This window comes from Leucoraja erinacea, chromosome 7, assembly GCF_028641065.1.
Source record: "Leucoraja erinacea ecotype New England chromosome 7, Leri_hhj_1, whole genome shotgun sequence".
In the NCBI taxonomy this organism is placed as follows: Eukaryota; Metazoa; Chordata; class Chondrichthyes; order Rajiformes; family Rajidae; genus Leucoraja; species Leucoraja erinaceus.
In genome coordinates this window covers 46511717-46536248 of record NC_073383.1, presented here as the reverse complement: position 1 = coordinate 46536248, position 24532 = coordinate 46511717, and the positions used below count along the sequence as shown (strand labels likewise).

Genomic DNA, 24532 nt, shown 5'->3' with positions numbered 1-24532 from the left:
CTGTAAATTAATGGCCATTTAAATCAGCTTGCCAGTGGGATTCTGTGGAACGCGCTGGTTTAGAACGCTGCCATTGCGGTGAATTTGTACCCCATGTCGGCATGAAAGATACTGCGGAATTGAATGGGGCACCCCAAGTCAACATAACATAAAATTTTGTATAAAGGGATCTTAAGAAGCCCTTTTTAATGTAAAAAAATAAACAACCTACCTTGCCTTGTCCCCTACATGAGATCCGTCCCGTTGTCTGGGTTCGCGGCTTTAGAGGCTGATTTTTAATCTACTATAACAATTAAATAACCCAATTTAGTTTAAAAATACCTGCAGCGAACGTATTTCGCAGCGATTTTTCGTCAGCAACTAAGTAGGCTGAACAACATCGATTTCAACAGCCTAGAGAAAATCGCGTTTTAAACCCGCCCCCCCTCTCAAAGGCGCCAAAGTCGCGCACACGGGCAGCGGCAGAACTGCAGCACCGCTGAAGGTAAGTTTTGCAACATACCTAATTAGTCAGTTCAAGAAAGCTGGGGAAATTTTACGATAAAATTCTTCAATGGAAATAAAGTAGAAAATAAAATTTTATCCTTCCCCCCAATTTAAAAAAAAAAAGATTTGCCTTTTGTATGGCTTCTTTCACATCGTCATTGTTACCAGAATAGTTCATGCCAGTTCAGTAGTTTTGAAATATGTTTGTTCGTGTTTTATAGGAAAATTTGGTTGGTTCTCATATAGATTTGCCACAAATTGTTTTGCTGCTGTTGTTTCGGGGATAAATATTGATTTGGGTGCTCCCTTGTCATTTGAACAGTTGCATATTTTTTGCAAAATTGAAACAACAGATTTCACAGATGTGACAGTTTTATGTTTCATTCATTCTCTGGTGGTGATTGCAGCTCACAAAGTCATCGTTGATTGTGCTTAAATCCTGCAGTGGATCATGAACAGCAGATCTTCAGCTTTGGTAGTAAGGATGCACGCCACATAATCAATACTGAGTCAAAACACTATACAGCATGGAAAGTCCTTCGGCCCACCCAACCAAGCTAATACACTTGGTTTCACCAGGTCCATATCCCTCCTAACCTTTCCTTTTCACATAACTGTCCAAGTGTCTTAAATGTCGTACCAGCCTCTGTCACTTCCTTTGGCAGCTCATGATAGTAGTTTCTGCTGTGACATTGATATGAATTCAAGAAACATTTTGATTTAGACATCTAATTACTTGTATACAATTTGCAGTAAATCACTTGGCTTACATTTGAAGGGTTAAATTGTGTTAACCTCTGGTCGGGATGGTCGGAATCCGACGACGGGACAGGTCGAGCACACCCCGCGGCCCGGAGCTCCCAAATCAGCCACCTCCTTACCTCCTTACCGTGGCTTCAAGATGTTGTTGGCCGCAGGCCGGCAGTCGGAGCTATTCTCAGGCGACCCCCGGCGAGGGATCGCCCGCTCCACGATGGAAGGTCCGCTCCATGCCTTCCGCTAGAAGCTCCACAGACCGAGGCTCCAAAATGTTGTAGGCCGCAGGCCGGCAGTCGGAGCTATTCTCCGGCGAACCCCGGCAAGGGCTCGCCCCGCTCAGGGATGTTAAAGTTCCCGCTTCTCCGCCGCTGAAGCTCTGGGCCCGACTCCGGGAAAGGCCGCACCAAATCAGCTGTAAGGAGGGGGGCGAAGAAGCGACAAGGAAGAAAGTGGAGGTCTCGGTCGGCATCGGTGGAGGTTGGTTTCCCCCTATTCCCCCCCCCCCCCCCCCCCCCACCACCCCCCACACAAGACATACAGAGAAACACTAAATCATACTTTCGGAAATACTAAAAAAAACAAAAAAAAGTCGAAACACCGAACGCGCTGCAGCGCCACCGGAACTGGGGACTAATCAAGTTGACTGGAGCAGGTTATTTGAGGGGAAAGGAACATCGGCCAAGTGGGATGTGTTTAAAAGTGTACTGAAGAAAGCTCAGGATGTGTATGTCCCCGTTAGAGTGAAGGGTAAAGCAGTCAAAAACAAGAAGGATGCATGGGACAGGTATAGGCAGCTGGGATCAAGTGCATCCCTGGAGGAGTTTTGGGAACTAAGGAGTAAACTAAAAAAGGAATTCAGAAGGGCAATAAGGGGCCAGGAGATAGCTTTGGTGTGTAGCATTAAGGACAATCGCAAAAGATTTTATAAATGCATAACGTTGGCACCTCTCAGGAATCAAAGCGGTCACCTCTGTGTGGAGCCACAGGAGATGGGCAAGGTCCTAAATGAGTATTTCTCTGTATTTACCAAGGAGAAAACACAGTAGGATGGAGGAAATTGGAGTAGTCAGGGTTACTGTCGAAGAAGTACTGAAGATACTATCGTGTTTGAAGGTAGACAAATCTCCAGGGCCGATCAGATACATCCGAGGACATTGCGGGAAACCAGAGAGGAAATTGCGGGAGCCCTGGTTGAAGTTTATCGAGAGCATCCTTACCAACTGTATCACAGTATGGTATGGCAACTGCTCTGTCTCCGACCGGAAAGCACTGCAGAGGGTGGTGAAAATTGCCCAACGCATCACCGGTTCCTCGCTCCCCTCCATTGAGTCTGTCCAAAGCAAGCGTTGTCTGTGAAGGGCGCTCAGCATCGCCAAGGACTGCTCTCACCCCAACCATGGACTGTTTCCCCTCCTACCATCCGGGAGGCGCTACAGGTCTCTCCGTTGCCGGTCCAGCAGGTCCAGGAACAGCTTCTTCCCTGCGGCTGTCACACTACTCAACAATGTACCTCAGTGACTGCCAATCACCCCCCCCCCCCCCCCCCCCCGGACACTCCTCCCACAGGAAAAACACTATGACTGTATGCATGTAAATAGATTTATTTATTGAAATCATATTCTATGTCGCTCTTCCAGGGAGATGCTAACTACATTTCGTTGTCTCTGTACTGTACACTGACAATGACAATTAAAGTTGAATCTGAATCTATTGATAATTTCTTGTGGGGCATGATGAAAATTTGCAATGAAACATCTGCTCCATTTAGACAGCTGCCAAACTCACATCTTATTTTCTATTCTAATTTGCATTTTAGGATGCTCAGTATTTAATTTTGCAAGATTTCCAACATTATGTAGAAATAGCATGTTATAATGAATGCATTATACATTCTCTGTTCAGCTGTATTGGGCAAACCCCTCTTTGTTTAATAACTAAAAGCAACCAATCCATAATGGAATATGGCCCAGAATTTGGAGAATACAGTCAAAACTACGATTCACAATTTGAAACTTGTTACAGTTACTATCTTATTGCTATTAATTCTGAAAGGACCAAACACCACGATTGTTGTAAAAATGGGTGAATTTTGGTTCATTAACAACATTTAGAACACTGCTTTGAAAAAATTGATATCCATCGCGCCTAATGATCACACCTCAGTAATATAATTAATATAAATCTCCCACCCTTGTAGAGGATATAAATTAGCTTTGAAGGAGTATGGGGGCCTGTGGAAAAAGTCTGGAGGGTGAGAAAGTTTACGAGTCGTCCTTAAATACAGGAGCGGTGCCGGAAGACCGGCGGGTAACAAATGTTATGCCTCTTTTCAAGAAGGGCTGCGGGGAAAATGCTGGGAACTATAGGCTGGTGAGCTTAAGAGCTGTAGTTGGTAAGTTACTAGAGAATATTCTGAGCGATAGATTAGACCGGCATTTGGATGGGCAGGGGCTGATTAGGGATAGTCAGCATGGTTTTGTACATGGGAGGCCGTGTCTCACTAATCTTTTTGATTGATTTTTTTTTGAAGACGTGACAATAAAGGTCAATGAGGACAAAACTGTAGATGAATAGAGGAATAGATGAATCGGGTAGATGCAGAGTCTTTTGCTCAGAGTAGGTGTAGATGATATGTGCATGTACCTTTAATATAGTTACCTCACCACTACTAGCCACTCCCCATATCACAAGTATAATTACAACCTCCCCACCCACTGCTCTCTCTCTAGTTCCCGTGACGGACCACGTACAGCTAGTGCTCATTGTAATGTTACAGTATGTTACAATATGAATAAAAGAAGTAAAGTCACAGTGTGTTGATAACACTTCTTTACAGTAGGGGAATCGAGGACCAGAGGACATAGGTTCAAGGTGAAGGGGAAAAGAATTAATAGGAATCCGAGGGGTAACTTTTTCACACAAAGGGTGGTGGGTGTATAGAACAAGTCGCCAGAAGGGGTAGTTGAGGTTGGGACAGTTAGACAGGTACAAGCATAGGACCGGTTTGGAGGGATATGGACCAAGCTCAGGCAAGTGGGACTAGTGTCGCTGGGACATTGTTGGCCGTTGTGGGGCAAGTTTGGCCTAAGGGCCTGTTTCCACACTGTATCACTCTATGACTCTGGCTCTATAAGTCTTCTGTCTCCAGAATATGAAACTATGTGTGGTGGATATGAGCACCGCACAACATTAAACAATTTTATCAGTCTAATTCTATACCGCTATATGCTTTTCCTTTTAATGATCTGTAATGATTTAAGTGATAGATCTTCATAAGACAGTCCTGGGATGTCAGGACTGTCTTATGAAGAAAGACTGGATAGACTTGGTTTATACTCTCTAGAATTTAGGAGATTGAGAGGGGATCTTATAGAAACTTACGAAATTCTTAAGGGGTTGGACAGGCTAGATGCAGGAAGATTGTTCCCGATGTTGGGGAAGTCCAGGACAAGGGGTCACAGCTTAAGGATAAGGGGGAAATCCTTTAAAACCGAGATGAGGAGAACTTTTTTCACACAGAGAGTGGTGAATCTCTGGAACTCTCTGCCACAGAGGGTAGTTGAGGCCAGTTCATTGGCTATATTTAAGAGGGAGTTAGATGTGGCCCTTGTGGTCAAGGGGATCAGAGGGTATGGAGAGAAGGCAGGTACGGGATACTGAGTTGGATGATCAGCCATGATCATATTGAATGGCGGTGCAGGCTCGAAGGGCCGAATGGCCTACTCCTGCACCTAATTTCTATGTTTCTATCTGTTGACAGCAAATGAGGTATCCCGATTGAACAACATTCTTGATATAAAGTGAGAAACATAAAGCTCATTTCCATGTACAGGTGCACAACCTTTTATCCGGAGTTCCGGAAACCGAAAAACTCCGAAAACCGGCCATTTTTTCCAGGATGTCGTCTGCGCACCAAAGCTCGCGTTTGGCGCCAAACTTGACCCGAAACGACCCACGGTCAACCCAGGTCTGTACTACTGTAGCGGCTGCCTCCTCCCCGGAGACCAGGGAGACACTTCAACATCTGTAAATCATTGCTTAAATGTTAGCCAGTTAGTTTGGAGGGCTTTTATGTGAATGGGGTGTGGGGGGTGAAGGGGTAAACTTTAATTCTTAGTCCCCTACCTGGTCGGAGAGGCGGGGAGTGGTCAATGCCTTACCGGGTCGCCGTGCAGTAAACTCCGAAGCGCTGTGGCCGCCAACTCCCAGCTGGGGCTGCGGGCGTCCGGCCGCGGGCGGCGCCGGTTGTAGCTCCGACCCTGGCAACTCTACCCCTGGCTGCGCGGCGCTCCAAATCCAGCGCCGCCCGCGGCCGGACGCCCGCAGCCCCAGCTCCGCGATGTTGGGAGTCGCCGACCAGGTAGGGGACTAAGAATTAAAGTTCCCCCTTCACCCCCCCCACCCCCCCCCCACCCCACCCCACCACCACCACCACCACATAAACTCCCTCCAAACTAACTGACTAACATTTATGCAATGATTTACAATGATTCCCCGGTCTCCGGGGAGGAGGCAGCCGCTCCAGATTTTTCAAGCCGCCCGCGCTACCTACCTACCTAATCTACGCTAAAAATCTTCCATTCGGAAATCCGAAAATGTCCGAAATCCGACAAGTGTCTGGTCCCAAGGCTTTCGGATAAAAGGTTGTGCACCTGTATTGCTGAAAGTATTTGCATTTGAATTGTAAGGTCATGTGATAGGAGCAGAATTAGGCCATTCGGCCTATTGAGTCTGCTTCGCAATTCAATCATGGCTGATCTATCTCCCTCCTAACCCAATTCTCCTGTCTTCTCCCCATAACCCCTGACACTTGTACTAATCAAGAATCTATCTATCTGCCTTAACTTATGTCTTTCTGATGCTTTACTGTTCTTGACCTTTTTGGACAAGACGGTGATCAGTTTTAAACTCTGTTCTTACCCCTTTGCTATCTTTTCAATTGTTTGGTGAAATGCATTTGAATGTAAGTTTAAACTTTAGCATAATGAGATGTGGTTGTACAAAAAGATCGACAACATTTTTTACCATAGATGTATCTTGAAATCCTTATCAATCCAATCAAGCACACAGAGGCCTGCATTTAATGTAGCCCAAAGAAATACATTTTTCAGTGGCATCACACTATGAAAAGTAAGTGTTTCAAAAGTGAGTGTCTCTAACTGATCTATTTGACAGAAATTGAGCAAATTGAGCAAAGTCTCATTGAATTGAAACACTCAGTTTACAATTTACAAAACAATTCGCCACGTTTTTTTGCTTAATCGTGTACACCTCCAGTACAGGATATTTTATTAAAGAAAGTGAAATCAGTTTTTATCTAATGCTTTACATATGTGACCATCTTGAATTATTGCTAAAAGTTATGAAACACTTTATTTAACACTAGCAAAAAACATGAATTATTTTTGTTGTCTGCTGCAGAGTACACATGTAAAGTGAACAGTGTGAATTCATTTTAAACCTCTAGCTCAGTCCATCAGCTCTGATTTTGCTGGGCCTGTGGTCAGATTCCATTCAAAGTACACTTAATGGTTTTGAGTGTACATTCTTCACTATCCACCTGTTCAAACACCTCCGCAAGCTAAGTGCATTGTAAATATTCACTTTTTGTAAACTTGTAAAGTTACAAGTTTAGTGCATTTGAACAGTGAACAGAGTCGACCGAACTTTAGTACAACAGCTAACCATTGTTACAAGGTGTGAAATGTTTAGCAGTGCTCTCCTCTGCATATAGCCCTGGTGATATGAAGTTAGTAGACAACGGAGCAAACAGCAATAGCACATTTGGGCAATGGTTTGTTGGAAAAGAAGGTGGTGATTTCCAACAGCTTGATAAGATCATTCGTAAGAATGCCTCAGCTCCAGAACATTTAAATGTGTTCCTTGGTTGGTGGATGATGAGAAACCCCCCCCCCCCACATATCAGATTCTTCATGCACAACCAGAGTCTCTGTAATGTAGACTTGCCGCCTTATTGCGCCAGAACCCCGTGTTCGATCCAGACTATGGGTGCTTGTCTATACGGAGTTTGTATGTTCTTCCTGTGACCCTCGTGGGTTTTCGCCGGGTTCTCCAGTTTCCTCCCATGCTCCAAAGATGTACATGTTTGTAGGTTAATTGGCTTTGTGTAATTGTAAATTGTCCCTAGTGTGTGTAGGATATTGCGGGGATCGCTGGTAGGCATGGACTCGGTGGGCCAAAGAGCCTATTTCCATGCTGTATCTCTAAACTAAACTAAATATGCAAACTCCACTATTTTCTGTTGTCAGGATTGAACTTGGGTACCTGGAACTGCAAGTAGAAGCTCTAACTGCAGTGCAAATTCCCATGACCAAATGTTGCACATTTCAGGGTCCAGGTCTGTATGCTGACGAACAAATAGAAGCTTGGTACAACTACCACAAAGGCTCCGTGGGGAAAGACCACAGTTTAAGGCAATTCCCACCATTTATATTTAGAGGCTGAATGTTATGCAAAAACAACCCTTAAATCTTTATCTCATGGAATGTATGTGAAAGAAAATTGGTGATATGCTGAAATAATGTAAATCTTGTGAGTAATTGGAATTATGAATGCTAACATATATCACATTTGAAAAATTTATGAATAGTTTACTTTTGGCAACTAGGGATACTCCGCCACTTCAAACTGGACTTCCACTGTTACGCTGATGACCAGATCTACCTCGGCACCAAATCCCTCCACAACCCCCCCCCTCCCATATCAACTCCTGTTTGCAGCTATAAAAACCTGGATGCAACATAATTTCCTCAAACTCAACAGCGATAAGACACAATTCCTCCTCATAGGCTCCAAAGCCACACTCAGCAAAATCAATAACCCCACTCTCACCATCGACGGCACCACTGTCTCCCCATCTCCCCAGGCCCGCAACCTTGACGTGATCTTTGATTTCACCCTCTCCCTTGAGCCTCACATCCGCCATGTCATTAAAACCTCCTTCTTTCATCTCCGCAACATCGCCAAACTCAGACTCTCTCTCACACCTCCCGCTGCTGAAAGACTTATCCATGCCTTCATCTCCTCCCGACTGGACTACTGCAACTCACTTCTCCTTGGCATCAGCTCCACCTACATCAACCGACTCCAACTGGTCCAGAACGTAGCCGCCCGACTCATCATCCACACCAAATCCTGGCATCACATCACTCCAATCCTCAAACAACTTCACTGGCTTCCCATCTCCCACCGGATCATCTACAAAATCCTGATCATCACCAACAAAGCCCTCCACCATCTGCCCCCCCCCCCCCCCCCCCCCCATATCTCACTGACCTCCTCTCCCCCTACCAACCCTCACGGTCCCTCAGATCCACATCAGCCGGCCTCCTCTCCATCCACAAGTCCAACCTCCGCAGTTTTGAGGACAGAGCCTTCTCCAGGGCAGCTCCCAGACTCTGGAACTCCCTCCCCCAACTGATCCGCAATTCCGTGTCCCTCACCATCTTCCAGTCCCACCTCAAGACCCATCTCTTCGCCTCTGCCTATCCTTAGCCCCACGCCCCCCTCCCTTTTCATCTGGGCATTAATTGCCTCATATTGTGTTTTATATTGAATTCTGTCTTTACTTTGTGTACTAGTCATGTCTCTACTATTTATTTCATTCCCCTTACATGTTTTTCCTCTACCTGCTAAATTTTTGTAAGGTGTCCTTGAGACTCTTGAAAGGCGCCCATAAATAAAATGTATTATTATTATTAGTACTGGAATAATATTATTTACTGGGAGTCAAAAGAAAGTTTTGTCCAATGCGGAGTCTGGTCCTCGCATTGTATGAAATGTCTTCACGTTCAAATTTCTAACATCAGAGAAAGAGCTTCTGATGTAAACTGACCCTTTCACCAAATCTGCTCTCTAATTTCCTGTCTTGCATTCTTGGCAGAAGTATTAAGATTAGAACATGGAGTAGATAACGCAACCAACTCATTTGAGTAGGTTATAGACAGAGAAATCTCTTCATTTAATAACTGTTCCAGCGCTGGTTCTGTTTTTTAATAAATGTATTGAAGTCTGATATAACATAAATAAGTTTATAGTTATCCTGGAATATATTGCAAAGTTGCTTTCAAGTGTGGATGAGTTCATAATATGAGCTTAAAGCCTAAACTGATTAAGGTAAATCACATAAACCCAGAGACTGCCCTGCAGCTTGTAACTTTGTCTAGTTCAAATGCTTAATATTACACGTAAGTTTTGCTTTCAAATAAATCTCGAAGCTGCGCAACGTAAAGCAAATAATTTTGAAGCATAATTGATGAAAAGGAAAAAGTGAGCAGGAATCAGAAAGTGCTGGTCCCATTCTCTGGCATTTTAGTCTGAATAATCGTCAACCCAAAATCCTTCTGAGATACCTGCTCCACTCTACTTCTGGCCACATCTCTGAATGTAATTGTTCTATTATTTACAGCTGCTCCTTTTAGATGCCAAGAATCTCGATTTTGTAATTCCCTCTCTAAACCAACTGCCACACCCAGTACTTTTTGTTTTTCTAAAACATCCCTTAAGCCTCCCCCTTTGTCCAAAGGTTTGGACATCTGCCCAAAATCTCATTGTGTGACTTAGAGTCCATTTTTTTTCTGATTTTCTTCCACGGACGTTTTGCTACATTAAAAGAATCACGTAAGGACGTATTATTTGCATTGGGTTGCAGCCATTCCTGTGAAACAACAGTTTAGCCCAAATTTAATGATTAGACATTTTTAGTGACTAAAGATCTTTGTTTTGTTAGACTCCTTCAACATCAGTAGACATACAGTTGGCATGATGGCTGATCTCTTGAGGTCAGATGTGCATTTTTTGCAACCTTTGGCAAGGGCTGAGTCACTTAAAAGGTTGAGCGTTTTGACGAGTTGATGTCTGGAAATGCACCGGAGGTTTCTCTAAGTATAGATACTGTGGGGGGAATGTCTGCTATAACTGAGTACGATATTATCATAATATATAGTTGAAACAAATAACTGCAGGTAACAGATAACTGCGGATTATCCTACACAAAAGGACACAAAGTGCTGAAATAACTCAGTGGTCAGGCAGCATCTCTGGAGGACATGGATATGTGACATTGGGACCCTTCTTCGGACTGATTCCGTCTACTGAGTTACTCCAGCCCTTTGTGTCATCTGTATATAACTAAAAGTCTTCGTCTTGTTTGTGTCCACGGTGTGTCTCTGTGTGTCAATCTGGTTAATTCCTAACTTCTTCCTAACGCTAGGCCACAGCCTTCCCATTTTCACACATCCTACTAACATCTTTCCCGTGGCGGCGATATACATCTTCCCGTCGCATTTCCACCTATATGTCCGAAGTTATTAATCATTGAAATAAAAAAAACAGCCCGATTTCTTCAAACTCACCCATTTTGGAAAAGAAATCCGAGTGACGTCACAATGCACTCGCAAGGCAGGACGGGCCACTCTGGGAGGGAGGGGCACTCCAGCGCTCCAGTCCCGCTCCCCCCCCAGCCCCCCTTCACCCCTTTCCTCCAACCCTCCCCACCACCCCCTCCCTGCCCCACCCAGTGCACCAATCACAATGGGCTCTCACGCTGTCGAGTCCCCACCCCCCTCCTCCAGTGCACCAATCACAATGGGCTCTCAAGCCGCCAAATGCCACCCTCCCCCCCCCCCCCCCATCCCCCCCGGTTGTTCATGATTAAAGTCTCAAAAATGGCCAAATGGGTTGCGTTTGGGGAAAGGGTGAGTGCTGGAATATTGCGTTGTCTAGTTTCACATTAAAACTAGCTGATGGAGGCGCTGGGCTGTGAGTCCTTCTTCAGTCTAGTTGAAGTGGCTGCTGTTGTGGCTCACTTTGTAGCCCCGAGCCTGCAGTTCAAGCAGACGGGAGGTAGTGCCAGCTGCCGGTGGCTTCGGCAGGCCTGTCCGCTATTAACCGTTATCCGTTATAAAGGGGTTCGTTAAAACGAGGGTTTACTGTAAATGCATTTTTACCAAACCAAGTTAAATACGATGTTCAGCATTTCAAACAAATGGTATGGTGACCATGTTTGCAATGTCTCACCAATGTTTTATACATCTGTAACTTGATATTGCAACTCCAGCAAGAAGGATCTCGACCTGAAACGTCACCTATTCCTTTTCTAGGGTGATGCTGCCTAACCCGCTGAGTTACACCATCTCCAGCACAGATAATTATGTTTTAATGGGATAGTTAAAACCTTGAGGTGTAGAAAATTTCACGATATAAACAATTGAAAAAATTGTTTACAGGCTAGAGCAGGGGTTGAATGCAGCCCGTAACCCGAAGTCATACGGCCCGCAGGCGTTTTTTATCCCGTAGTCACCCGGCCCGCAGACTTCCTTCATCTCCGGTACCTCCCGGGCCGGAGGCACCCAGGCACGGTGATGAAAGGATGCAAGGATGCCCGCACTGGCAGTCGCAATTGCGGAGCCCCCGAGCGTCGAGCTCTGGCTGTACTGCATCCTGCGCAAAGCCACCAGCATGGCTGTGCACCTTCTGTATCTGGGCTTCACTGTTGGGATCGGGGTTGTCAATAGGCCGGGGATGAGTGAGGATGAGTATTTGAGCTACCACCTTCAGAACAGAGCCAATGCAATGGTCCATAAGTGCGCCATGTTCGTGAGCACCCGTAACTAGGAGCCAGTGCTCCAAGTGGCGTCCTTGAAGGGGTGCGATCCATGTGAACACATGGTAGATGTGGCCCGCCATCTGCTCACAGATATATGTCTTGGCCCCTATGCCGAACAAGGTTGCCTACCCCTGGGCACGAGAGTTTCCAACTTGCTATAATAAATTTTTCTCCAACACCATTTTCAAAAATTAATGTCTTTTTAATAGCTTATTTTTGTTACGGCAAGCTAGAACTACTAAAGCTATATGTTACATTTTAATGAGAGTATCATTGAGCATATGTAAATAGAAGAGAATTTGTCAATTTCCAATGGACACCAGTGGTAAAACTGACAGACTATATTGTTAAAGAGACAATGGTGTCTGATCACTGCAGGCCGGTGACATGGAAATAGGTTTTTCACACCCCCCTCTCTGATATTTAAATCCGACAGCTTTTTTGCTGTCAATTTTCAAAACAACCTTTGAGAGATTCTCTTATAGACAATAGACAATAGGTCAAGAGCAGGCCATTTGGCCCTTTGAGCCAGCACTGCCATTCAAAGTGATCATGGCTGATCATCCCCAATCAGTACCCCGTTCCTGCCTTCTCCCCATATCTCCTGACTCCGCTATTTTTAAGAGCCCTATCTAGCGCTCTCTTGAAAGCATTCAGAGAACCTGCCTCCACCTGAGGCGGAGAATTCCACAGACTTGTTAAACTGAGTTATTTTGTCAATCTAAAGTCATCTTGACTCAAACGCTTGTAGCTGTTGAAATCGATTCTTTATTCAGCTGAGACTAGTCTCTGAACCTTCCAACACAGAGCTGATGCTTTGGGGCGGGTCCAGAGAAGAGTAACTTTGATAGAACTCATGGCATTTATATATTAGACATTTCAGATACAGAGGGTATGGCAAGCTAGTAACCAATCATCTGAGTCCTTCTGGTGATTTACAACATCAGTCACATGATTCCCCCCCTTCCCTGGCCTCATTTTACAACCTTTGTTTGCCTGTGGTATAACTTTGTTCAGAATTATTTTATTTCAACAGAGCAAAACCCCAGTAGGCTCAATTACCAAAGACCACGCCTCAAAATATAAGATACATATGTAATACAATGATCACACAAGTCATACACACTTTCCATACCAAGAAGAAAGATATTTCTATAAATCTAAACAAAGTCTAATGTTTACAGTCCTACTAAATACATTTCATAAATGGTTTCACTACAATTTTACACTGTTTAAAATACTATTACCTTTGTATTAAAACATTAATTATATGAGTTTGCCGAATTACAGTTTCCAAGTTCAAAACCCACTCACACCTCCTAACCAAGCATACATGGGTAGTAAATCTGTCAACTTAATTAATAAGTGTTTGGTGTCAGGGTTCATTTCACCTGCACCTTATGTGCAATGTGACAAATAAAACCATATTGTATTGTATTGGATACTGCTTCATTCTAATTTGCAGCCCCTTTCCTGCTATCTGGAAGCTGGATTTCCAATCTCTCTGCAAGGCCTTTTAGAAAATTCACAACTCGGACCATTACATCAGAATTACATCTGCTTCTTCTACTTTCTACAAACAAATCCATCAATCTGATTCTCTTCCTCTCCAAGCAACTACTCCCCTTCACACACATCCTATTCCTTATCTCAATCTCATTATAATTTAACATAGCCAAAGCTTAACTACAGAATCTATTATATTTCAACCTTGAATTCTGTCTCGAACTCAGCATAAACTTTACAGCTCAAGAATGTGCCATAGAGAAAGAGCCTAAGAAGATGCCCCATTCAGTAATTCATTCTTCAACACAAAATCATATAACAAATCCAATTTCCTCCAGTGTTATAATTGCCTCAAAGCAATAAAGTAAGCTATGCAGGTTCAGATTAGCATTTCTATGTTTTGATTCATCTGTTCCCCCTTTCCCCAACAACGCCATTTAGGTAGTAATCTGCCTTCCTGTTTTTGCTACCAAAGTGGATAACCTCACATTTATCCGCATTAAACTTCATCTGCCATGCATCTGCCCACTCCCCCAACCTGTCCAAATCACCCTGCATTCTCATAGTATCCTCCTCACAGTTCACACTGCCACACAGCTTTGTGTCATCTGCAAATTTGCTAATGTTACTTTGAATCCCTTCATCCAAATCATTGATGTATTATTGTAAATAGCTGCGGTCCCAGCACCGAGCCTTGCGGTACCTCACTAGTCATTAGCTGTCATTCTGAAAGGGACCTGTTAATCCCTACTCTTTGTTTCCTGTCTGCCAACCACTTCTCTATCTATGTCAGCACTCTATCCCCAATACCATGTGCCCTAATTTTGCCCACTAATCTCCGATGTGGGACCTTATCAAATGCTTTCTGAAAGTCCAGGTACACTACATCCACTGGCTCTCCCTTGTCCATTTTCCTAGTTACAGCTTCAAAAAATTCCAGAAGATTAGTCAAGCATGATTTCCCCGTCGTAAATCCATGCTGACTCGGACCGGTCCTGTTACTGCTATCCAAATGTGCGGCTATCTCAACTTTTATAATTGACTCCAGCATCTTCCTCACCACCGATGTCTGGCTAACTGGTCTATATTTTCCCCATTTTCTCTCTCCCGCCTTTCTTAAAAAGTGGGATAACATTAGCTACCCTCCAATCCACAGGAATTAATCCTGAGTCTATAGAACATTTGAAAATTATCACCAATGAATCCAAGATTTCTAGAGTCACTTCCTTAGGAAACCCTGGCATGCAGACCATCAGGCCCTGGGGATTTATCAGCGTTCAGTCCCATCAGTCCACCCAACACCATTTCCTGCCTAATGTGGATTTCCTTCAGTTCCTCTGTCACCCCAGATCCTCTGGCCACTATAATATCAGGAAGATTGTTTGTGTCCTCCTTAGTGAAGAAAGATCCAAAGTACCTGTTCAACTCTGCCATTTATTTCCTTGTTCCCCATAATAAATTCACCTTTTTCAGTCTTCAAGGGGCCAACTATGGTCTTAACTATTTTTTTCCTCTTCACATACCTAAAGAAGCTTTTTCTATCCTGCTTTATATTCTTGGCTAGCTTACCTTCGTACCTCATCTTTTCTCCCCGTATTGTCTTTTTGGTTATCTTCTGTTCTTTAAACATTACCCAATCCTCTTGCTTCCCGCTCATCTTTGCTACGTTGTACTAATTCGCTTTAATTTTTACACTGTCCCTGACGTCCCTTGTCGGCCATGGTCGTCCCTTTCTCCCCTTGGAATCTTTCTTCCTCCTAGGAATGAACTGATCCTGCACCTTCTGTATTATTCCTAGAAACACCTGTCATTTTTGTTCCTCTGTCATCCCTGCTAGTGTATCTTTCCAGTCAACTTTGGCCAGCTCCTCCCTCATGGCCCCTAGTCCCCTTTATTCAACTGCAACACTGACACCTCCAACCTACTCTTCTCCCTCTCCAATTGTAGATTAAACCTGACCATGTTATGGTCACTGCCTCCTAATGGCTCATTAACCTCGAGTTCCTTTATCAAATCCGGTGCATTACATAACACTAAATCCAGAATTGCCTTTTCCCTGGTAGGCTCCAATACAAGCTGTTCAAAGAATCCATCACGAAGGCACTCTACAAAGTCCCTTTCTTGGGGTCCAGTACCAACCTGATTTTCCCAGTCTACCTGCATGTTGAAATCTCCCATAACAACCACAGCATTACTTTTACTACATGCCAATTTTAACTCCTGATTCAACGCGCCCTATGTCCAGGCTACTGTTTGGGGGCCTGTAGATTAGTCCCATTAGGGTCTTTTTACCCTTACTATTCCTTAGTTCAATCCAGTTCTCTTCTTCCCTATTGAATAGTATTGTACCCTGGATTATATAAATAGTGTTCCCTAATTCATCAAATGCATGATATCTAATTTGTGTTATTGAAACACACGTTGTAGTAGAACTACGTGTACTGTGATTTTTCACTCTCTGAGATAAAGAATTAACCTTGGTAGAAACTATTGAGAATGTTCCTGGCTGATGTACCTTCTTACTTCCACACGGGATGCTCGTGTATTCTTTCAACCATATTGAATGGCCTCAGGTGAATTTATTACAGTGCCCTTGCACAAAAACATTTATTCTCAGGCATAACCTTGCACCCTTTTGGCTGCATTTAATATATCAAGCACGAGGAGAGGCCACATCACATAATAGTAATGGCAAAGGATGGCATTCAGCCCTTGAATTCGACACCCGCACTCTGTAAGTATTGCCATATATACAGTCCAACATTTTCTCCCCTCTTTATAGTATTGATTTTCACTTTCAAAATTTCCACCACCTTGCCATTGCATCATTTACTTACTCATGGTCTTTTCTTTGAACCAGTCACACTGAATTTGTTTTTGGAGGCAAATACTGGAATCTGGGCCCAAACTGTTGTAGGAATTGAACAATGTTGACAATTCTTATTCCCCCCCCCCCCCCAGATGCTGTATGACGCAATGAGTTCCTCTAGCAGTTTGATTTTGTTTTCTTTGGCTCTTGACCCGTTCACCAATGGGAACAGTTTTTTAGCAGGACTTCATGTATTTTGAACACCCCCAACATATCTATTGAGCTCTCTTCCAACAAGAATAGTTCTAGCTTCCCAACCTTGTCGCAGAAGTCGCCCATTCCTTGTGTTCTCATAAATTATTTTTGGGCCATCCCTTCCAGAGCTTTCATGTCTTCCAAATCCACTGACTGATATTGACTCCAACTCTGGTTGTAATGAAAACAGTGCTTTAGAAAGATTCATAATATTTTTCCTATCAGAACTTACTACGTCATCATGTTGTTCCTGCCATAATACACTTTTATGTAATGCATTTCATCTGTCATTTGCTATTTCACCAGCGATGTCCTCTTAACATGTGCCACGAATTTCCTTGATGTTTACTGTACTTGGTGAAATTTGAAATTGTCTAATATACACCTAAATAAATGTAGCAGCCAACGAATATTATGGTAGGAGTGTTTAAGAAGGAACTGCAGATGCTGGAAAATCGAATGTAGACAAAAAAGCTGGAGAAACTCAGCGGGTGCAGCAGCATCTATGGAGCGAAGGAAATAGGCAACGTTTCGGGCCGAAACCCAATATTAGGATAGGAAGTGGTTCCAACACCAATCCCTGGGGAATACCAGTGTAACACCATATGGGAAATAAAAAGCTCTCTGAGTGATTCTGTGAAGAAGTTAATTCTGTTATTATAAATGGCTCAATCTCCAGGAAGCTCTGAAAGAATCTAGCCTAATCAATAGGCTTGAGAGTTGAAGGAGTCATTATGCAATAAAACATATTTTATTGTTACTACTTTCATGGCTGTCATATTCCCAGCTGGTCCTCCATCTTATGTCTGCATGCCTTTCTACTTCTTCATGGAGGGGTTTGTTTATCTTGTTGCACTTTATTAGATAATCTAATGTCTGCAGCTCCTTCTGTTACTTGTTACTTGTGTGTAAATTTCAACTTGCTCTGTAACTGTTCGGCTCCACAGATGGGTCCAATTGTGTTGTTAACTAATATTCGCACATGAACATTTCATTAGTGAGAGTTAACAATAAGGAGCAAGGACTCTGCATTTTTCTGATTTTGGCCCTCATCCACTCTTTTAATGTGACACAGTTATTCTTTCATTAATATATTTGTAGAAATTATAGACCATTAATAGATTTGGAGATTGGTGCTTGTGCTGCACCGGGTGATGAATACCATAGGGGGCAATCTTGTGTTTTGGAAATAAGATGTTGCATGATTTAAAATGAACAACATTTTGCAAATGAGATGTTTTCTGATCTGAATGGCATTCAGTGCCCAGTAATGAAAATATCTGGTGAGATTAAAACTCTGCTGCTGACTATTATTAAAGCTATACTAAATATTTGCTGCTGATATCTGTAAATTGGCATATTTAAAGCAAAATGATGTTAGAAATCTACAGTCCAACTGCCTTTAGGTTATGTTATTTGCAGTAATCTGATGCCTTTTCAGTAATATCAAGTTCTGTAGTGGAAGCAAGTGGCCAAAGATCTCCAAGTTATTAAAAGCTGTCAATTCCTCTTCAAGAACTGGTTTATCTTAACACCTGCAGATATAACTTATTAACAAATGGATTTGATAATGACTTGTCTTCAATGACTATGCCATATTCCCAGGGGAGGTAGGTGCAGCTTCTGATTATATCCATAGGAGGAAAACTGTCAAAAGCATCTTCAGTTTGCTTTAAAATAGATGGCAGAATTCAAAGGTTGCAAGTAATGGGTTTGAATAAAAGCAAAATGTGGGACTTTCCCTTCACTCTCATTTTGTGCTTGATTTCACTTAACACTATCACTTCTTGTCAGAGAATAACCATATTAAATTGTTAAATTTACTTTACCTGCTGAGTTGATTCAAATGGTTTAAGTTAGCTCACCATTGTGCTCCCAATTTCACACTCAAGGAAGCGTATCACATTTACAGCAAGGATAACGAGAAATAAAGCAAGTCTTGGAGAACTGAAATGCAGAACACGCTGGGAATAGAAAAAGGAGAAAGGTTCTCATTTTAAAATAGATTCAACACTATATAAGAACAAAAACAAGTTGACATTCAGCTTCCTCTACCATTAGAACCATGGTCTTATGTCCTACTCCCATTTCCTCTGATTTATTTGGTAGCTTCTTCATCACATGAGTCTTTGCTCCCATTTGCAACATTAATCTCTGGCTGTCTTTTTTCAATTTCTTATATGAAACTTGAGATTACAACTCTTTCCACAGTGCATTAGATGTGAAGCAGTCTGGATGCTGGAACTCATTCTTTTCAATTTTCCTCTGTGCTCCGGGAGTTCTGTCAATACTTTTATTGAGAAAGTGAATAATCATGTTGAACTGCCCAAGTGAAGCATTTTTAACTGAACTGCTAACTTTTAACTGCGGGAAAAGTTTAGAGGCCACTTAAGAGCGAGTGTGTGGATGTTTAACCAGTGCCACATATAGGCCAGATCAGATATGGCCTTTACAATTCCTTCTCTGAGATGTTGGTGAACCAACTGTCGTTTATGACAGTCCAATGGCGATGTGGGAGATTTTACTGATGCCAACAGTTTATGTAGAACAAAATTTGTGCTGCCATTTGAATTTGTATACCCTGAATTATCGATCCATGTGTCTGGGTTGTTAATGAGTAACAATACCAAGGACAGAATTGGTTGGTTGTCTGCTCTGAAGCTCAGCTCACCTATAACCTAATTGACATTATCTGACTTGTCTTTATTCCTTTTTTGTTTGCCCTCAATCTCACAAATATAAACAATTTTTGACCCTCATGAGTTTTGGCTATCTATAGGGCCATTTTGTTCAGTGTAATGTATTGTTTCAATGCTAGATAGAAATAATAATAATAATAATGATAATAATAATAATAATGCCATTTTATTGTCACTATACACATGTACAATGAGATTAAAAGCAGCTCCTACTCAGTGCAGACATGTAATTAATCAAAAAACAAAGACAAAAACAAAGGGGGGGGGGATAAGGTACACAGTTCTGCGGCGCTATATACATATCTATAAAAAGACAATGGATGAATAGAGTGAATAAATAGGATTCTTATATGCAATTACAGTACAAATTACAGTAGGTGGATAGATGGAAGTCCGGGAGTTTGGCTGTGAAGTCAATACATGTATGAGTTCAGGGAGGTTATGGCTTTTGGAAAGCAACTGTTTTTGAATCTGTTTGGCCTTGTTCTGATGCACCTATAGCGCCTCCCTGAGGGCAGCAGGTCGAACAGGCCAAACGCAGGATGGGAGCTGTCCTTGATGATGTTCTTCGCCCTGCTGAGGCAGCGGGAGACGTATATGTCCATCAGAGAGGGGAGAGGGCAGCCAGTGATCTTCTGTGCTGCCCTAACTACCCTCTGAAACCTCTCCCTGTCTGCCATGGTGCAGCTGCCATACCATGCTGTAATGCAGTATGTCAGCAGGCTCTCAATGGATGAGCGGTAGAAGGTCAGCAGCAGGTTGGAGACCAGGTTGTGTTTCCTGAGGACCCTCAGGAAGTGCAGCCGCTGCTGAGTTTTCTTGATAACCGCCGTGATGTTGTCTGTCCAGGAGATGTCAGCGGAGATGAGGATGCCAAGAAACCGGAAGGTGTAGACCCTCTCCACACACTCGCCGTTGATGTATAGGGGGGCTAAGTCGGTGCTGTGCCTCCTGAAGTCGACAATGAGCTCTTTTGTTTTCTTGGTGTTCAGAGCTAGGTTCTTTCCTGAGCACCAGGCTGTCAACCTCAGGACTTCCTCTCTGTAGGCTGCCTCGTCTCCCCTTGAGATGAGTCCGACTACTGTAGTGTCGTCAGCAAACTTGACGATGTGGTTGTTGTTGTGGGCCGGACTACAGTCGTGGGTGTAGAGACAGTATAGAAGGGGGCTTAGCACACAGCCCTGTGGGGAGCCGGTACTCAACATGCGAGTGGAGGGGAGGTGGGGGCCGAGTCTCACAGTCTGGAGCCGGTTGGTAAGAAAGTCCTTTATCCAGGCACATGTGAGAATGGGGAGGCCAAGAGTGACCAGTTTGTCGATGAGAATGTCCGGAATGATAGTATTGAATTACAATATCACCTGTATCTATTTTGATCATTATTTCTTGTATGGCTCTTTGACTGAATATTCTAAACTGGTTTCCCGTTACCGAACTGATATTATCCGGCTCACATATATCTTTTATGTATGCTTGGCCTCAATATCTCCAATATAAACTTTCCATCTTTGTTCCAGACCATCAAGACCTTATTCACACCTTGTTCAGTCTTCTGTACTGTTCTAATATTGGATTCATGCAAACTATTGGTATTTTTGTCTTCAGCCACCTGGATCTTACTCTCAAACATTTTTGTCTAAACTTCTCCATCTATCCATATTTCTCTGTGCCCATTTTAAGATGTTACTTCAAATTTATAATTCCATTAGATTCACGAGGATGTTGCCAGAAGTCAAGGACATGAGCTTTTGCGGAAGGTTGGACAGGCTTGGTCTTTGTCTTGGAGCATCAGAGACTGTGGGATAATGTTTAGTGGTGTATTAATCACAGAGAAAGTCATAGAGCATGGAATGTTCTTGATGTTCCATTTAAGCTTTTGGCCCATATCAATCTGAACCTTTTCTATCCATGTACTTGCCCACCAGCCTCTGTAAAAAATGTTGCCCCTCACATTCCTGTTAAATCTTTCCCCTCCTTAAACTTATCCCCTTTACTTGATACCCTTATCTTGGTAAAACGATTATGCATTTGTACCTTCAATTCCCCACATGATTTTGTATAAATGACCTTGATAAGATCATCCTTGGACTCCAGCACTCCAAAGAATAAAGTCCTAGCCTGCCCAACTTCTCCCTATAGCTTAAGCCTTCGATCCATACAAACTCCTCAAACCTTTTCTGCACTCTTTTCAGCTTCATGGCATCTTTCTATAACAGGGCATCCATAACTGAACTGAACACAATAATCCAAGTGTGGCCTCACCTTGTAATTGTAGCAAAATATCCAAACTTCTATACTCAATTTATGGTGGTGCTCACTCTGGCAATGGACGAGGCCCAGGACAGAGAGGTTGGATACGGAATGGGAGGGGGAGTTGAAGTGCTGAGCCACCGGGAGGTCAGGTTGGTTAATGCGGACCGAGCGGAGGTGTTCGGCGAAGCGATCGCCAAGCCTACGCTTGATCTCACCGATGTAGATCAGCTGACATCTAGAGCAGCGGATGCAATAGATGAGGTTGGAGGAGGTGCAGGTAAACCTCTGACGCACCTGGAACGACTGCTTGGGTCCTTGAATGGAGTCGAGGGGGGAGGTAAAGCAACAAGTGTAGCATCTCTTGCGTTTGCAAGGGAAAGTGCCCGGGGAGGGGGTGGTACGAGAGGGAAGGGAAGAATTGACAAGGGAGTTACGGAGGGAGCGGTCTTTGCGGAAAGCAGACGGGAGGAGATGGGAAGATGTGGCGAGTGGTGGGGTCACGTTGGAGGTGGCGAAACTGACGGAGGACTATTTGTTGTATGTGACGGCTAGTAGGGTGAAAGGTGAGGATTTGGGGGACTCTGCCCTTGTTGCGAGTGGGGGGGTATGGGGAGAGAGAGCAGTGTGACGGGGTATGGAAGAGACCCTGGTGTGAGCCTCATCTATAGTAGGGGAGGGGAACCCCCGTTGCCTGAAGAATGAGGACATTTCCGATGCCCTGGTGTGGAACACCTCACCCTGTGAGCAGATGCGGCGTAGACAGAGGAATTGGGTGTAGGGGATGGAGTCCTTACAGGAAGCAGGGTGGTAAGGAGAGTAGTCTAGATAGCCATGGGAGTCAGTGGGTTTATAGTGGATGTGGGTCAGAAGTCTATCACCTGCGATGGAGATAGTGAGGTCAAGAAATGGTAGGGAAGTGTCGGGAATGGTCCAGGTGTATTTGAGTGCCGGATGAAAGTTGGTGGTGAAGCGGATGAAGTCAGTCAGTTGTCAAGTCAAATCAAATCAAGTCACATTTATTTATGTAGCACATTTAAAAAACAACTCTCGTTGGCCAAAGTGCTTTACATTTGTTATAAGACAATACAATACAATACAATACGGTTTATTTGTCACATTGTACATAAAGTGCAAGTGAAATGAATATGTCAGCAGCGGTACAATGATAAAGAACACACACAAAAACACAATAAAAATTTAACATAAATATCCACCACAGCATTCATCACTGTGGTGGAAAGCACACAATTTGGCCAGCCCTCCTCCATTTTCCCCCCTGGTCGGGACCTCAACCCTCCGCAGCCGTTGCTGCGGGCGTCCAGATGGTAAAAAGACAAGGTACAAGTCCAGGTAAGTCCAGGATCGGCTCTTCCCCACCGGAGACCGCGGCTTTAAGTTGGTGTAGGCTGCAGGCCGGCGGTTGAGATTTAAAGTTTAAAGTTCCCGCCGCGCCGCAGCCAGAAGCACCGCGGAGCGCAGGGCCGGCGGTCGAAGCTCCCCTCCAGGGGTGATGGTAAGTCGCCACCGCGCCCGCGGTAGAAGTTGGCCGCGGGCCGGCAATGATGGCTTCTTCTTCCCCCGGGTCCCCCATGAGGGATCCCGGGCTGTAGACGCCGAGCCAGCTGGAGCTGTGCAGACCGCGCGCGGCTTCAGGCTGCCGGCTGCCCCGGGCCAGCGAAACGGAGCGCTCCCCTCCAGCGAGCCCCAGTGAGGGCTCACCCGCTCCACGCCGAGAATAGTATAAACAAACAAACTACATACATATATACATATAAGTTGTGTGTGGGTGCAGGAGGTAGCACCAAAACAATCGTCGATGTAGCGGAGGAAGAGGTTGGGGATGGGGCCCTGGTACGCCTCAAACAAGGATTGTTCGACGTACCCGACAAAGAGGCAGGCGTAGCTGAGGCCCATGCGTGGGCCCATAGCTATGCCTTGTATTTGGAGGAAAGTCGTCAATTATTTTCTTCAAGTCTAATGTTACTCAGTAATTGCAGGACATTTTTGATTTATTTGTACAATTTTAGAATGGATTAGAAAAACTAGTGAAAGCAGACCATATTTGAGGCAAGCCAGGCAGCTGTCTACTCGTGAACAATTTGGAATGTTTGATGGAAAACTCCAACTGCAGCACACAAAGCAGTCACATTTGATGCAGTAAGGGTTCATCCTAACTGCGATGATAACATAATAGAGCCTGCAGAAATTAGACATAACAATAGATCGTGATTAATTTTGGAATGTAATGTAGTAACAGGCAAATTTGAAATCCCCCTCCCCCCTGCCCCAAGAAAAAAAGAGCCTGTTGTCAACTTAGTACAAACATTTGGGAATAGAAGGATAGATTTTATGAGCTTCAGCTGTTGGATTGGTTGAGCTTCAAATGTCAGTCGCTTATTATTAGAAACAACCTTTTTTGTTGGGGGGGGAGTAGCAGCAGAAGATAGTTATTGCAGCAAAGCTGGTAAAGATAGCATTCAACAGCGACAATAAAACCAGGGGATGTCAGGATTTTGTGATTGGCCTGAGTTGAATTATTTTATCTGAACTGGGAGGAAAGAGATATAAAAGCAAAATAGTACATGGGATGGAAAACTAATTTCTCAGAAGATAAATTAGCAATATTTTTGGAGAAAAAAAATCAGTGTGAGGCGCTTTAGGTCGATAATCTATTCCTCCGCTGACATTACTTAAAAAATGTATCTGATTATCATCATATTGCTGCTTTTAGAGAGTTTATTTTGCACAAATTGACTATTGCATTTTTGTATTTTATACAACTGCATTTTAAATATACTTTGTCACGTTCTGAAAAGCCCTTCTTATTAATAGCGCTGGTGGGCATAGATTTTTAATTATATTGAACCACCACTTCCGCTTCCCTCTTTGTCCTCCCCTTCTGTTGTGGGGTAGATTGACTCCACTCCCCCTCCCCAATCGTTGCACACCCCCCCCCAGCCCTGGACTTTCTACTCGTCGCTTTAATTTCATGTTTTATGACTATTGGCAGACCAATTTCTCTCCTGGGATAAGTAAAGCTCTATCGTATCGTACCGTACCAGCTATCCACTCCATCAGTCTAAAGAAGAGTCGCAGCCTAAAAGGTTGTCTGTCCATTTTCCTCACAGATTGTGCCTGACA

General features: G+C 43.7%; 1 protein-coding gene across 4 annotated transcripts in view; it reads left to right on the top strand.

The window, feature by feature from the left end:
* The window catches only part of raph1a (Ras association (RalGDS/AF-6) and pleckstrin homology domains 1a), a 187405-nt gene that overhangs the window by 66714 nt on the left and 96159 nt on the right, over positions 1-24532 (top strand). The window lies entirely within an intron of this gene.